The 16,054-nt window shown below is 44.8% G+C and overlaps 13 non-coding genes across 13 annotated transcripts; all 13 read left to right on the plus strand.

Moving 5' to 3' along the window:
* The first annotated feature begins 300 nt into the window (after positions 1-300).
* LOC130395773 (5S ribosomal RNA) lies at positions 301-419 on the plus strand. Its single transcript, XR_008898789.1, has one exon. It is a non-coding gene; the product is annotated as a 5S ribosomal RNA (ribosomal RNA).
* A 529-nt stretch (positions 420-948) lies between these two features.
* Positions 949-1,067, plus strand: LOC130401102 (5S ribosomal RNA). Its single transcript, XR_008903562.1, has one exon. It is a non-coding gene; the product is annotated as a 5S ribosomal RNA (ribosomal RNA).
* Positions 1,068-1,597: 530 nt separating this feature from the next.
* Positions 1,598-1,716, plus strand: LOC130399796 (5S ribosomal RNA). The gene has a single exon (XR_008902294.1). It is a non-coding gene; the product is annotated as a 5S ribosomal RNA (ribosomal RNA).
* Positions 1,717-2,245: 529 nt separating this feature from the next.
* On the plus strand, positions 2,246-2,364 carry LOC130400750 (5S ribosomal RNA). The gene has a single exon (XR_008903224.1). It is a non-coding gene; the product is annotated as a 5S ribosomal RNA (ribosomal RNA).
* Positions 2,365-2,893: 529 nt separating this feature from the next.
* LOC130397800 (5S ribosomal RNA) lies at positions 2,894-3,012 on the plus strand. Its single transcript, XR_008900384.1, has one exon. It is a non-coding gene; the product is annotated as a 5S ribosomal RNA (ribosomal RNA).
* Positions 3,013-3,541: 529 nt separating this feature from the next.
* Positions 3,542-3,660, plus strand: LOC130395689 (5S ribosomal RNA). Its single transcript, XR_008898715.1, has one exon. It is a non-coding gene; the product is annotated as a 5S ribosomal RNA (ribosomal RNA).
* Positions 3,661-10,656: 6,996 nt separating this feature from the next.
* LOC130400496 (5S ribosomal RNA) lies at positions 10,657-10,775 on the plus strand. Its single transcript, XR_008902979.1, has one exon. It is a non-coding gene; the product is annotated as a 5S ribosomal RNA (ribosomal RNA).
* A 529-nt stretch (positions 10,776-11,304) lies between these two features.
* Positions 11,305-11,423, plus strand: LOC130399883 (5S ribosomal RNA). The gene has a single exon (XR_008902377.1). It is a non-coding gene; the product is annotated as a 5S ribosomal RNA (ribosomal RNA).
* A 529-nt stretch (positions 11,424-11,952) lies between these two features.
* LOC130400696 (5S ribosomal RNA) lies at positions 11,953-12,071 on the plus strand. Its single transcript, XR_008903172.1, has one exon. It is a non-coding gene; the product is annotated as a 5S ribosomal RNA (ribosomal RNA).
* A 529-nt stretch (positions 12,072-12,600) lies between these two features.
* On the plus strand, positions 12,601-12,719 carry LOC130400276 (5S ribosomal RNA). The gene has a single exon (XR_008902751.1). It is a non-coding gene; the product is annotated as a 5S ribosomal RNA (ribosomal RNA).
* Positions 12,720-14,449: 1,730 nt separating this feature from the next.
* Positions 14,450-14,568, plus strand: LOC130396756 (5S ribosomal RNA). The gene has a single exon (XR_008899378.1). It is a non-coding gene; the product is annotated as a 5S ribosomal RNA (ribosomal RNA).
* A 529-nt stretch (positions 14,569-15,097) lies between these two features.
* Positions 15,098-15,216, plus strand: LOC130397801 (5S ribosomal RNA). Its single transcript, XR_008900385.1, has one exon. It is a non-coding gene; the product is annotated as a 5S ribosomal RNA (ribosomal RNA).
* Positions 15,217-15,735: 519 nt separating this feature from the next.
* Positions 15,736-15,854, plus strand: LOC130397802 (5S ribosomal RNA). Its single transcript, XR_008900386.1, has one exon. It is a non-coding gene; the product is annotated as a 5S ribosomal RNA (ribosomal RNA).
* Positions 15,855-16,054: the final 200 nt, after the last annotated feature.

The raw sequence follows: 16,054 nt of genomic DNA on the forward strand, positions 1-16,054 counted from the left end.
CGCACGCTCACTTCAGATCATGGGAGGACGTCAAAAAATCACCACCCATTCTCTGACACTTTAACCGTTAACCTTGGTTCAAACATTTAACATCACACGCACACGCAGTGTATTTCAGATAATTAATGAATTCAGATGTCACAATGATCGTTTACATGGATAAGGAGTCCTACTGAATCAATTACTGCCGTTTATATCTAACTAATGATTGTTTTTGTAAAAGTGTAACGTCGAGCCTCAGCAGCTTTCTCACTCCTTATGTGCTACTGTATAAAACCTGGTTTTGCGCCTGTACTAATTGCTTACGGCCATACCACCCTGAACACGCCCGATCTCGTCTGATCTCGGAAGCTAAGCAGGGTAGGGCCTGGTTAGTACTTGGATGGGAGACCGCCTGGGAATACCAGGTGCTGTAAGCTTTTTCTTTTTCAACTCGAGCTCATTTCCTCCGTGGCCTACCATGGCGTACCGTGACCTGATGTTTACTGCCAACCGCTTTGGAGGATTTAAGCAACATACAAAAACTGACAACGTCTCTCAAAACTATTTTTGTGAAACATGAGGACAGTATAGTGATACTGCCAGCAGGGAGCACCAGAGAGCTGAAACGACAGTTGTACATTTCTTAAACTTTCACCAACACAAACACGCACGCTCACTTCAGATCATGGGAGGACGTCAACAAATCACCACCCATTCTCTGACACTTTAACCGTTAACCTTGGTTCAAACATTTAACATCACACGCACACGCAGTGTATTTCAGATAATTAATGAATTCAGATATCACAATGATCGTTTACATAGATAAGGAGTCCTACTGAATCAATTACTGCCGTTTATATCTAACTAATGATTGCTTTTGTAAAAGTGTAACGTCGAGCCTCAGCAGCTTTCTCACTCCTTATGTGCTACTGTATAAAACCTGGTTTTGCGCCTGCACTAATTGCTTACGGCCATACCACCCTGAACATGCCAGATCTCGTCTGATCTCGGAAGCTAAGCAGGGTCGGGCCTGGTTAGTACTTGGATGGGAGACCGCCTGGGAATACCAGGTGCTGTAAGCTTTTTCTTTTTTCAACTCGAGCTCATTGACTCCGTGGCCTACCGTGGCGTACCGTGACCTGATGTTTACTGCCAACCGCTTTGGAGGATTTAAGCAACATACAAAAACTGACAACGTCTCTCAAAACTGTTTTTGTGAAACATGAGGACAGTATAGTGATACTGCCAGCAGGGAGCACCAGAGAGCTGAACCGACAGCTGTACATTTCTTAAACTTTCACCAACACAAACACGCACGCTCACTTCAGATCATGGGAGGACGTCAAAAAATCACCACCCATTCTCTGACACTTTAACCGTTAACCTTGGTTCAAACATTTAACATCACACGCACACGCAGTGTATTTCAGATAATTAATGAATTCAGATGTCACAATGATCGTTTACATGGATAAGGAGTCCTACTGAATCAATTACTGCCGTTTATATCTAACTAATGATTGTTTTTGTAAGAGTGTAACGTCGAGCCTCAGCAGCTTTCTCACTCCTTATGTGCTACTGTATAAAACCTGGTTTTGCGCCTGCACTAATTGCTTACGGCCATACCACCCTGAACACGCCCGATCTCGTCTGATCTCGGAAGCTAAGCAGGGTCGGGCCTGGTTAGTACTTGAATGGGAGACCGCCTGGGAATACCAGGTGCTGTAAGCTGTTTCTTTTTCAACTCGAGCTCAATGACTCCGTGGCCTACCGTGGTGTACCGTGACCTGATGTTTACTGCCAACCGCTTTGGAGGATTTAAGCAACATACAAAAACTGACAACGTCTCTCAAAACTATTTTTGTGAAACATGAGGACAGTATAGTGATACTGCCAGCAGGGAGCACCAGAGAGCTGAACCGACAGTTGTACATTTCTTAAACTTTCACCAACACAAACACGCACGCTCACTTCAGATCATGGGAGGACGTCAAAAAATCACCACCCATTCTCTGACACTTTAACCGTTAACCTTGGTTCAAACATTTAACATCACACGCACACGCAGTGTATTTCAGATAATTAATGAATTCAGATGTCACAATGATCGTTTACATGGATAAGGAGTCCAACTGAATCAATTACTGCCGTTTATATCTAACTAATGATTGTTTTTGTAAAAGTGTAACGTCGAGCCTCAGCAGCTTTCTCACTCCTTATGTGCTACTGTATAAAACCTGGTTTTGCGCCTACACTAATTGATTACGGCCATACCACCCTGAACACGCTCGATCTCGTCTGATCTCGGAAGCTAAGCAGGGTCGGGCCTGGTTAGTACTTGGATGGGAGACCGCCTGGGAATACCAGGTGCTGTAAGCTTTTTCTTTTTCAACTCGAGCTCATTGACTCCGTGGCCTACCGTGGCGTACCGTGACCTGATGTTTACTGCCAACCGCTTTGGAGGATTTAAGCAACATACAAAAACTGACAACGTCTCTCAAAACTATTTTTGTGAAACATGAGGACAGTATAGTGATACTGCCAGCAGGGAGCACCAGAGAGCTGAATCGACAGTTGTACATTTCTTAAACTTTCACCAACACAAACACGCACGCTCACTTCAGATCATGGGAGGACGTCAAAAAATCACCACCCATTCTCTGACACTTTAACCGTTAACCTTGGTTCAAACATTTAACATCACACGCACACGCAGTGTATTTCAGATAATTAATGAATTCAGATGTCCCAATGATCGTTTACATGGATAAGGAGTTCTACTGAATCAATTACTGCCGTTTATATCTAACTAATGATTGTTTTTGTAAAAGTGTAACGTCGAGCCTCAGCAGCTTTCTCACTCCTTATGTGCTACTGTATAAAACCTGGTTTTGCGCCTGCACTAATTGCTTACGGCCATACCACCCTGAACACGCCCGATCTCGTCTGATCTCGGAAGCTAAGCAGGGTCGGGCCTGGTTAGTACTTGGATGGGAGACCGCCTGGGAATACCAGGTGCTGTAAGCTTTTTCTTTTTCAACACGAGCTCATTGCCTCCGTGGCCTACCGTGGCGTACCGTGACCTGATGTTTACTGCCAACCGCTTTGGAGGATTTAAGCAACATACAAAGACTGACAACGTCTCTCAAAACTATTTTTGTGAAACATGAGGACAGTATAGTGATACTGCCAGAAGGGAGCACCAGAGAGCTGAAACGACAGTTGTACATTTCTTAAACTTTCACCAACACAAACACGCACGCTCACTTCAGATCATGGGAGGACGTCCAAAAATCACCACCCATTCTCTGACACTTTAACCGTTAACCTTGGTTCAAACATTTAACATCACACGCACACGCAGTGTATTTCAGATAATTAATGAATTCAGATGTCACAATGATCGTTTACTTGGATAAGGAGTCCTACTGAATCAATTACTGCCGTTTATATCTAACTAATGATTGTTTTTGTAAAAGTGTAACGTCGAGCCTCAGCAGCTTTCTCACTCCTTTTGTGCTACTGTATAAAACCTGGTTTTGCGCCAGCACTAATTGTTTACGGCCATACCACCCTGAATACGCCCGATCTCGTCTGATATCGGATGCTAAGCAGGGTCGGGCCTGGTTAGTACGTGGATGGGAGACCGCCTGCGAATGCCAGGTGCAGTAAGCTTTTTCTTTTTCAACTCGAGCTCATTGCCTCCGTGGCCTACCGTGACCTGATGTTTACTGCCAACCGCTTTGGAGGATTTAAGCAACATACAAAGACTGACAACGTCTCTCAAAACTATTTTTGTGAAACACGAGGACAGTATAGTGATACTGCCAGCAGGGAGCGCCAGAGAGCTGAAACGACAGTTGTACGTTTCTTAAACTTTCACCAACACAAACACGCACGCTCACTTCAGATCATGGGAGGACGTCCAAAAATCACCACCCATTCTCTGACACTTTAACCGTTAACCTCGGTTCAAACATTTAACCGAGTGTATTTCAGATAATTAATGAATTCAGATGTCACAATGATCGTTTACATGGATAAGGAGTCCTACTGAATCAATTACTGCCGTTTATATCTAACTAATGATTGTTTTTGTAAGAGTGTAACGTCGAGCCTCAGCAGCTTTCTCACTCCTTATGTGCTACTGTATAAAACCTGGTTTTGCGCCTGCACTAATTGCTTACGGCCATACCACCCTGAACACGCCCATTGAGGAAGTGATACGCCCATTGAGGAAGTGTTTGGTGTGCTTGAGTGGTGAGAGGAGGACGGTGTTGGAGCGAGGATTCTTTTGGTGGTAAATCAAGTATTTATAGATATTTTTTTGGTTAGTTTTGCGTCTAGTCGTTTATTCCCCCGACAGCTTGCTGTTTGGGGGAGTATTAGTATACTTTAGTTCGGTTTTTTTTCGATGTCTCACGCGGTTTCGAAAACTCGAATGGAAGACGGCATGGAACGGAACACGGCTCCTGCTGCGGTGACGGATGGTGGTTGTGTGGCGAAGAGGACATCGGAGGACGTACTAGGCGGGAGACCGGTGACTGCGGAGAGAGCAACAAGAGAGAAGGAGGACAAGGTTGCGGATGGTGGCCCGAGCTACTGCAGGGAGTTGTCTGTGGCTGTGGAGCTTGTGGGAGAGGAGAAAATCCCGATGATGGAGATGCTAAGGGCGATGCAGAGTGTATGTGGATTGGTCTTGGGATGTCGCTACCTCTCATTGAACCAATATGAAGTAACGATGAATCACCCCAACGGGAAGAGGCGATTGTTGGATGGTTTTAGGATAAGGGGGACCAGCGTCGTCGCAAAAGACTTGACTGCAGATGAGATGGTGGTGTCCTTTATGAGTCTACCAGTGTACATTACGGATGAGGAGATTCTGAAGAAGCTTGCGGACTGGGGTGTGGAGGCAGTTTCGCCGATTGCAAGGAGGAAGTGGCCTGGGATGACCATATGTGAGGGTACACGGTTTGTTAAGGTGAAGTTTAACAAGGAAGTACGGTCCTTGCCTTGGTCCACACGTTTTGACACTGAAAAGGGTGCTGAATATTTCCGAGTCATCCATGACAGACAATTAAAGGTGTGTAGATTGTGCATCCAGCCTGGACATATAGTGAGGGACTGTCCTGACTTCCTCTGTCGGAAGTGCGGGAAGCAGGGACACTATGCAAGGGAGTGTGTGGCTGTGATTAAATGCAGAGAGTGTGGTAATAGAAAGGGAAATTGTGTGTGTAAGGAGGAGCAGGTGGGAGGGGGTGCCCTCTCAGTTGACCCAGACTCAAGGGCTGTATCGTTGGAGAGTGAGGAAAGTGGAGGGGAAGAGAGTGCGGAAGAGGAGATGGAGCACGGGGAGCTGTCTGACGGGGAGACAGTCTTGGACAGTCAGCTACAGGTTGTGCTGAAGGACCCGGGTGTGGGGGGCATGGGGTTGCCCGGGGGGCAAAGCTCTCAAGGAGAGCTTTCCTCTCTACCGGCATCTGGGCACCCTACACCAGCGGAGGGCGTAGCCAAGGTGCCGCGGGGGTCTGGACAGTTGGGGAACGAGGCGGGACATGGCACGGGGGCTAGCCTAGAAGTGGATTTGGTTGTGTCAATGGCCCCGGCATCAGGGGGAGATGGGGGCACAGGGTTGGGGGGGGGCAGGAGCTCTCAAGCGGGGCTCCTCTCTTTACAGGCGCCCGGGTGGCCTACAGTAGAGGAAGATGCAGCCTGGGGGTCTTGTGCTGTGACTATTGAGGCTACAGCCGACGCGTCTCATTGGCGTGGTATGGCGCCTATAATTTCCCCCCCCACACTGGCTGATGGAAGGGAGAGGGAGAATAAGTCTGGGAATGAGGCGTTGGGTGTTTGTAGGGAGAGGGCGCCCAGGGTCAGACGCAGGAGAGGGGTTGATTCCGATGAGGAACAGAGGAACTTGAAAAAGAAAGGGGTACGTAAAAAAAAAAAAGATTTTAACAGTAATACCCACTCTGTGTCTTTTGATTTCAATGGTCACACTCACATCAATTAATATCAACGGTCTTAACAATATGGCGAAGTTTGATGAGGTGTTAATCAAATTTAAATCCGATATTTTAGTGCTGCAGGAAACAAACTGGACACAGGCTAAAATGCCAGAAATCAAGGAGAAATGGAGGGGACTGTTATTCGTCAATTGTGGGACGGCAAGATCGTGTGGTGTGGCAATACTTGTAAAGGAGGATGTGGTTGGGAATGTGAAGGAGGTTCTGAATGATGGGAAGGGGAGGGTGATTGGAATCGATTTTGATGTTAATAATGTAACGTATAGACTAATTAATGTATACGCACCTAACAGAGAAGTGGAAAAAAGGCTATTTTTTATCTCTCTTGGTTTGCTCTGCACTAGGAATTGTGTTCTCGTGGGAGATTTTAATGTGTTTTGTAGCAAGCTGGATGTTTATAGGAGAGATAGTTTTAGACAGGATTCGGCCCGGAAGGCTTTGTTCAAAATGATTGAGGATGGGGGTTTGGTCGATGTGTGGAGGGTTAGAAATGCTGCCAAGAGGGAATTTTCTAGGAGGCAGATAGTGAACGGAGTGCTAAAGCAAAGTAGGATCGATTTATGTTTAGCACGACAGGACATCGCTGATACTTTGAGCAGTGTACAGTATAAATTCACTGGTTATAGTGATCATGCAGCAATAATCTTTCAGATGGGTGACAGAAGTAGAGGGACAGGGGGGGGAGTTTGGTGTTTGAATACAAGTGTGTTGGAAGAGAGCGAGTATATTGAGATGGTGAGAGGGTGTGTTAAGGAGCAAATGAATTGTGTGGGGTATGATGCAGACGTGTGTGAGTGGTGGGAATGTGTGAAGATAAAGGTGAAAATGTTGAGCATCAATTATTGTAAAAAGCGGAGTCAAGTAAAGAGGAGGACGGAATGTGTATTGAGAGAGCGATTGGCTGAGGAATTGAGGAGGTTAGATGACGATGTGAATAGGGACTTAGCTGACTACATAGGCATTAAAGGGGAATTAGAATCTTATGAAAGGGAGAGGTGTAAAGGGGCAATAGTTAGGAGTCGGGCGCAGTATGCGGTAGATGGGGAGAAATGTACGTCTTTCTTTTTGGGGCTGGAAAAAAGGAAACAGGGTAGAACATACATAGCTCAGATAGAGGATGAGAGAGGGGAAGTGGTACATGATTTTGTGGGGGTGTTGGAGAGAGTGCAGGGGTTTTACAGTGATTTATTTAGCAAAGGCTATGTAGATAAGGATAGTGTGGACAAGGTATTAGGAACGGTTGAGCATGTGTTATCGGATAGTGATAGGGAAGTATGTGAGTGTGAGTTAGGAGAATCGGAGGTGATGGCGGCCGTCAGCAGCCTGTCCAATAACAAAAGTCCTGGCTCTGATGGATTGCCGGCAGAGTTTTACAAGTGCTTGAGTGAGTTGTTATGTCCGATTTTATTAAAGGTATATAGGGAAATGGAAAGGTTAGGGATGGTTAGCAAGTCGATGTCGACGGGGTTAATAGCGGTACTCTACAAGAATAAGGGTAGTAAATTGCAGTTAGGGAACTACAGAGGGTTAAGTCTGTTGAACACTGACTATAAGGTACTGGCCAAAACTTTAGCTAATCGGATTAAGTCGGTAGTAGGGACCATAGTTTCATCAACCCAAACTTACAGTATTCCAGGGAGAGATATAGCGGACACGATAGGGTCAGTTAGGGATGTAGTGAGGCATATGAAAGAAGAGGGAGGTGTAGTATTGAGTGTAGATTTTAACAAAGCTTTTGATAGGGTAGAACATGAGTTTATGTTTAGGGCGCTAGAGAGATTTGGTTTTGGGGATAGGTTAGTGAAGTGGATTCGATTATTGTATAGTAATGCAAAGAGTAGGGTCAAGTGTAACGGGGTATTGACGGATAGTTTTAGATTAGAGAGGTCAGTTAGGCAGGGTTGTCCGTTATCTGCATTATTGTACAGTATAACGGCTGAACCATTAGCCACCATGCTAAAAAAGGATCAGCACATACAAGGCATCAACATCCCGGGAGGAGGTAGGAGTTTAATCCATCAATACGCAGATGACACAAGCATTACAGTTAGGAATTTGGCCAGTGTGAAAAGGGTAATTGAGTTATTGGGAATATATGGGAGTGCATCGGGGGCAAAGATTAACCTGGAAAAGTCAGAGATCCTTTGTGTAGGGGCAGTGGATATGAGCGAGTGTGACATTCCGCTGACTGTTTCTAAGGGGATGATAAAGGTATTAGGTGTGAATGTGGGTGTGGATGAAAATGAGGCAAGGGATGTCACGTGGACAGGGGTTCTGAATAAAGTGAAGCAGAATTTGAATTTATGGAAGATGAGGAAGTTGAGACTGAGGGGTAAGGTGATTGTGGTGAATTGCTTGATGATGTCACGGGTGAATCATGTGCTGAGCACCCTGGATCTACCATTGTGGGTAGTAAAGGAGTTGAATGGGGCTGTTAACAATTTTTTGTGGGATGGGAAACCGGCCAAAATTGCGCATAAGGTCTTGACGAATGGGTATGAGGATGGAGGACTGAAATTGATAGATGTGGAGGTGAAGAAAAGGGCGTTACGAGTGAAAACAATTAAGAAATATTTATTTGGAAAGGAGGAGTATTGTTGGATGGGTTTTTTTGAGGACTATTTGCACAGGTATGGTGGTTGTGGTGTGAATGGTCTTTTTATGATGTTTAATAAGCCGAGGTGTCAAGGGATGTCGTATTTCTATCGAGAGGTTTTTGAGGCATGGGGGAAATATTTGGAGTACGTGAAGTATGAGCGTGTGGACAGAGCCGAGGTTCTGAATCAGCCAATCTTTCATAACCCAAAAATACTTCACAATAACAGAATACTGGTCAGTAAACATTTTGAGAAAGCCGGTATTAAACAGGTCAAGCATTTAATGTTGGAGGGGGGTAACGTTTTTAAGGCGGAACAGGTGATCATAAGGGATGTAAGGAGGTTTAATAGAGATGTGAGGGGGGCTGTGGTTGTTGGGATGTATAGGAGAGTAAAGGGAAGTATTGGTACAGGGTGGATGACACTACTGTTAGGACAGGGAGGGATAGGCGAGGAGAACACGATGGTCGAGTTGGGGGTGGAGAGGGGAGGTAAGAGAGTTAAGTTTGAGGATGTTAGTACAAAAAGTGTGTATATGGATTTGATGGGCGGTGGGATGAAGAGGCCAGCGTCAGAGAAGGTGTGGGGAAAGGCTTTTGAGGGGTTTGACGTGAAGAAAATGTGGGGCAACTTGAATGTGAAGTATAACTCTATTGAATGTGAGCACAATGATTTTAAGATCAGGCACAATAGGGTTTTCACGAATGTTGTTTTGCACCAAATTGATAGTACTGTGGGTAGAGTGTGCAATGTTTGTAAAGAGGTGGATGAGACCTTTGATCATTATTTCATTGAATGTTCAATGTTGTTTGTTTTTTTTGAGAAGGTTAAGGATTTGCTGAGTGTACACTGTGGGATCAAGGTTGGGAAGGATGTTGAATGGAAGAAACTGTTGTTGTTTGGTGTGGTTGGAAAGGTGAAAGATGTGAATGTAAATTTGGTGAATTTCATGTTGAGCACAGTCCGTCATGCAATTGTATGCAGGAGGAACGTTGCGCAATATGAGGAGAGGGTGATACCGGTATGGGAGTGGTTTGTGGCAACTTTTAAAAAGAATGTGAGGTTGGTCCACACGCTTAGGAGGGAGGATTTTCACAAGTATTTTGTTAGGAACAGCACTTTAGTCATGTTAACGGAATCAGGGACGTTAGGATTTAGTGTGTAGTGTGGGCATTGTTTTTCCTGCTTGTTAAGACCTGGCGGACCACTCCGAGGCAAATATTTGTTGTGTATGATTAGGGTTAACCTCTCTATGTGATTGTTGCGTACATTTGTGATTATCAACTATCTGTATGTCTTCTGTGTGTCATACTGTGTTTGGTTATGACCGTAAAAGATTGTAAATTACTGTAAATACGGAATTTTAATTGTAAACTATATTTTTTGATAATAAAAAAAAAAAAAAAAAAAAAAAAAAAAAAAACACGCCCGATCTCGTCTGATCTCGGAAGCTAAGCAGGGTCGGGCCTGGTTAGTACATGGATGGGAGACTGCTTGGGAATACCAGGTGCTGTAATTTTTTTCTTTTTCAACTCGAGCTCATTGCCTCCGTGGCCTACCGTGGCGTACCGTGACCTGATGTTTACTGCCAACCGCTTTGGAGGATTTAAGCAACATACAAAAACTGACAACGTCTCTCAAAACTATTTTTGTGAAACATGAGGACAGTATAGTGATAATGCCAGCAGGGAGGACCAGAGAGCTGAAACGACAGTTGTACATTTCTTAAACTTTCACCAACACAAACACGCACGCTCACTTCAGATCATGGGAGGACGTCAAAAAATCACCACCCATTCTCTGACACTTTAACCGTTAACCTTGGTTCAAACATTTAACATCACACGCACACGCAGTGTATTTCAGATAATTAATGAATTCAGATGTCACAATGATCGTTTACATGGATAAGGAGTCCTACTGAATCAATTACTGCCGTTTATATCTAACTAATGATTGTTTTTGTAAAAGTGTAACGTCGAGCCTCAGCAGCTTTCTCACTCCTTATGTGCTACTGTATAAAACCTGGTTTTGCGCCTGCACTAATTGCTTACGGCCATACCACCCTGAACACGCCCGATCTCGTTTGATCTCGGAAGCTAAGCAGGGTCGGGCCTGGTTAGTACTTGGATGGGAGACCGCATGGGAATACCAGGTACTGTAAGCTTTTTCTTTTTCAACTCGAGCTCGTTGACTCCGTGGCCTACCGTGGCGTACCGTGACCTGATGTTTACTGCCAACCGCTTTGGAGGATTTAAGCAACATACAAAAACTGACAACGTCTCTCAAAACTATTTTTGTGAAACATGAGGACAGTATAGTGATACTGCCAGCAGGGAGCACCAGAGAGCTGAACCGACAGTTGTACATTTCTTAAACTTTCACCAACACAAACACGCACGCTCACTTCAGATCATGGGAGGACGTCAAAAAATCACCACCCATTCTCTGACACTTTAACCGTTAACCTTGGTTCAAACATTTAACATCACACGCACACGCAGTGTATTTCAGATAATTAATGAATTCAGATGTCACAATGATCGTTTACATGGATAAGGAGTCCTACTGAATCAATTACTGCCGTTTATATCTAACTAATGATTGTTTTTGTAAAAGTGTAACGTCAAGCCTCAGCAGCTTTCTCACTCCTTATCTGCTACTGTATAAAACCTGGTTTTGCGCCTGTACTAATTGCTTACGGCCATACCACCCTGAACACGCCCGATCTCGTCTGATCTCGGAAGCTAAGCAGGGTCGGGCCTGGTTAGTACTTGGATGGGAGACCGCCTGGGAATACCAGGTGTTGTAAGCTTTTTCTTTTTCAACTCGAGCTCATTGCCTCCGTGGCCTACCGTGGCGTACCGTGACCTGATGTTTACTGCCAACCGCTTTGGAGGATTTAAGCAACATACAAAAACTGAAAACGTCTCTCAAAACTATTTTTGTGAAACATGAGGACAGTATAGTGATACTGCCAGCAGGGAGCACCAGAGAGCTGAAACGACAGTTGTACATTTCTTAAACTTTCACCAACACAAACACGCACGCTCACTTCAGATCATGGGAGGACGTCAACAAATCACCACCCATTCTCTGACACTTTAACCGTTAACCTTGGTTCAAACATTTAACATCACACGCACACGCAGTGTATTTCAGATAATTAATGAATTCAGATGTCACAATGATCGTTTACATGGATAAGGAGTCCTACTGAATCAATTACTGCCGTTTATATCTAACTAATGATTGTTTTTGTAAAAGTGTAACGTCGAGCCTCAGCAGCTTTCTCACTCCTTATGTGCTACTGTATAAAACCTGGTTTTGCGCCTGCACTAATTGCTTACGGCCATACCACCCTGAACACGCTCGATTTCGTCTGATCTCGGAAGCTAAGCAGGGTCGGGCCTGGTTAGTACTTGGATGGGAGACCGCCTGGGAATACCAGGTGCTGTAAGCTTTTTCTTTTTCAACTCGAGCTCGTTGCCTCCGTGGCCTACCGTGGCGTACCGTGACCTGATGTTTACTGCCAACCGCTATGGAGGATTTAAGCAACATACAAAAACTGACAACGTCTCTCAAAACTATTTTTGTGAAACATGAGGACAGTATAGTGATACTGCCAGCAGGGAGCACCAGAGAGCTGAACCGACAGTTGTACATTTCTTAAACTTTCACCAACACAAACACGCACGCTCACTTCAGATCATGGGAGGACGTCAAAAAATCACCACCCATTCTCTGACACTTTAACCGTTAACCTTGGTTCAAACATTTAACATCACACGCACACGCAGTGTATTTCAGATAATTAATGAATTCAGATGTCACAATGATCGTTTACATGGATAAGGAGTCCTACTGAATCAATTACTGCCGTTTATATCTAACTAATGATTGTTTTTGTAAAAGTGTAACGTCAAGCCTCAGCAGCTTTCTCACTCCTTATCTGCTACGGTTTAAAACCTGGTTTTGCGCCTGTACTAATTGGTTACGGCCATACCACCCTGAACACGCCCGATCTCGTCTGATCTCGGAAGCTAAGCAGGGTCGGGCCTGGTTAGTACTTGGATGGGAGACCGCCTGGGAATACCAGGTGCTGTAAGCTTTTTCTTTTTCAACTCGAGCTCATTGCCTCCGTGGCCTACCGTGGCGTACCGTGACCTGATGTTTACTGCCAACCGCTTTGGAGGATTTAAGCAACATACAAAAACTGAAAACGTCTCTCAAAACTATTTTTGTGAAACATGAGGACAGTATAGTGATACTGCCAGCAGGGAGCACCAGAGAGCTGAAACGACAGTTGTACATTTCTTAAACTTTCACCAACACAAACACGCACGCTCACTTCAGTGCCCTATACCACAAAGCTCGCTGAACATACCCAGGCTTTCTTGGGAAAACCTGGCTCGACAGAGCCGCAACTCGCAATCAGAGTTAAATGGTACCACGAAGCTCACTTTAGATTCAATTAGTTGAACCAGGTTTTCCGCTTTAGGTTCAGTGCGCGTTCACGTGAAAGGGGCGTTTTTTGCGTCATTTTTCTCACCTTTACGATAGATCAAGCAGTCTATGAGTATAAGTGAAAAGATTCTGCATATTGTCTGTAAAATAACTATGCCAAATGCAGAATTGTTCGCCATTAATCCAAATAGAATGATGATGATTTAAAAATGCATAAGCAACGTCCATCCTGCCTTATTCTATCATTTAGGGAATTCACTTTAAATACACCCTATTTAAGCAATGTATCGCATGTTTTTGGCCGCTGAGAGGTAGCGGCTGTAGCGTAGTGGATTAGTATAAGACCCGAACGCCAGCGACCGGGGTTCAAATTCGCCGGTCTATCATCATGCATTTTACCCCCATAGATGTGTTGCCAGCACGGCCTTGAAAATATGGGTTGAAGTTCGAAATAAGCACAAAAATATAATTCCATAAGTTTTAGTGATTAAGTATTCCATATGCATGAGAATTAGGACTTTTTAAGCTTCACATATATTTCGCGTCACATGGGAGTCGAACCCCCCGCGCAGAAATTCAAGACTGACGCGCTACCTCCACTCTAGCACTCTGTCACTGAGACACAATGCGCAACAGTAATCATTGTCTACATAAGGTCCAAAAGGACGATCAAATAACGAACACCCTCTGATGAGAATCTGTATCTCTCATGAAGAACCCCAATTTCGTTGTTTGCACAATGACAATAAAGTCTGAAATCTGAATATCATCAGACAATGCCAAGGGATCGGTTCTGTCCCGTAAAACCCTTGTCTCCGGAGAAGTGCGCCGGGGTCCACGGGAACACCCACAAATGGTGACGCCATTGTCAGAGGAGGGGCTAGGAAGCTGCGCACGCCGATTTAAGTAGCCGATCTCCGGCTAGACTAAGCCGAAAAACTGCTCCCGACCAGGTTTGGTTGCGAGCATAAGTCACCATGGTGATACAGCGACGCTAAAAGAGATCGACTTTCGTGGTACAACTAACCCAGGCTTGGAGCTCAACATACCTCGCTAACCCTCTAAGCGAGCTTCGTGGTACAGGGCCCAGATCATGGGAGGACGTCAACAAATCACCACCCATTCTCTGACACTTTAACCGTTAACCTTGGTTCAAACATTTAACATCACACGCACATGCAGTGTATTTCAGATAATTAATGAATTCAGATGTCACAATGATCGTTTACATGGATAAGGAGTCCTACTGAATCAATTACTGCCGTTTATATCTAACTAATGATTGTTTTTGTAAAAGTGTAACGTCAAGCCTCAGCAGCTTTCTCACTCCTTATGTGCTACTGTATAAAACCTGGCTTTGCGCCTGCACTAATTGCTTACGGCCATACCACCCTGAACACACCCGATCTCGTCTGATCTCGGAAGCTAAGCAGGGTCGGGCCTGGTTAGTACTTGGATGGGAGACCGCCTGGGAATACCAGGTGCTGTAAGCTTTTTCTTTTTCAACTCGAGCTCGTTGTCTCCGTGGCCTACCGTGGCGTACCGTGACCTGATGTTTACTGCCAACCGCTTTGGAGGATTTAAGCAACATACAAAAACTGACAACGTCTCTCAAAACTATTTTTGTGAAACATGAGGACAGTATAGTGATACTGCCAGCAGGGAGCACCAGAGAGCTGAACCGACAGTTGTACATTTCTTAAACTTTCACCAACACAAACACGCACGCTCACTTCAGATCATGGGAGGACGTCAAAAAATCACCACCCATTCTCTGACACTTTAACCGTTAACCTTGGTTCAAACATTTAACATCACACGCACACGCAGTGTATTTCAGATAATTAATGAATTCAGATGTCACAATGATCGTTTACATGGATAAGGAGTCCTACTGAATCAATTACTGCCGTTTATATCTAACTAATGATTGTTTTTGTAAGAGTGTAACGTCGAGCCTCAGCAGCTTTCTCACTCCTTATGTGCTACTGTATAAAACCTGGTTTTGCGCCTGCACTAATTGCTTACGGCCATACCACCCTGAACACGCCCGATCTCGTCTGATCTCGGAAGCTAAGCAGGGTCGGGCCTGGTTAGTACTTGGATGGGAGACCGCCTGGGAATACCAGGTGCTGTAAGCTTTTTCTTTTTCAACTCGAGCTCATTGACTCCGTGGCGTACCGTGACCTGATGTTTACTGCCAACCGCTTTGGAGGATTTAAGCAACATACAAAAACTGACAACGTCTCTCAAAACTATTTTTGTGAAACATGAGGACAGTATAGTGATACTGCCAGCAGGGAGCACCAGAGAGCTGAACCGACAGTTGTACATTTCTTAAACTTTCACCAACACAAACACGCACGCTCACTTCAGATCATGGGAGGACGTCAAAAAATCACCACCCATTCTCTGACACTTTAACCGTTAACCTTGGTTCAAACATTTAACATCACACGCACACGCAGTGTATTTCAGATAATTAATGAATTCAGATGTCACAATGATCGTTTACATGGATAAGGAGTCCTACTGAATCAATTACTGCCGTTTATATCTAACTAATGATTGTTTTTGTAAAAGTGTAACGTCGAGCCTCAGCAGCTTTCTCACTCCTTATGTGCTACTGTATAAAACCTGGTTTTGCGCCTGCACTAATTGCTTACGGCCATACCACCCTGAACACGCCCGATCTCGTCTGATCTCGGAAGCTAAGCAGGGTCGGGCCTGGTTAGTACTTGGATGGGAGACCGCCTGGGAATACCAGGTGCTGTAAGCTTTTTCTTTTTCAACTCGAGCTCATTGCCTCCGTGGCCTACCGTGGCGTACCGTGACCTGATGTTTACTGCCAACCGCTTTGGAGGATTTAAGCAACATACAAAAACTGACAACGTCTCTCAAAACTATTTTTGTGAAACATGAGGACAGTATAGTGATACTGCCAGCAGGGAGCACCAGAGAGCTGAACCGACAGTTGTA

This window comes from Gadus chalcogrammus, chromosome 12 (genome assembly GCF_026213295.1).
Source record: "Gadus chalcogrammus isolate NIFS_2021 chromosome 12, NIFS_Gcha_1.0, whole genome shotgun sequence".
Classification (NCBI taxonomy): domain Eukaryota; kingdom Metazoa; phylum Chordata; class Actinopteri; order Gadiformes; family Gadidae; genus Gadus; species Gadus chalcogrammus.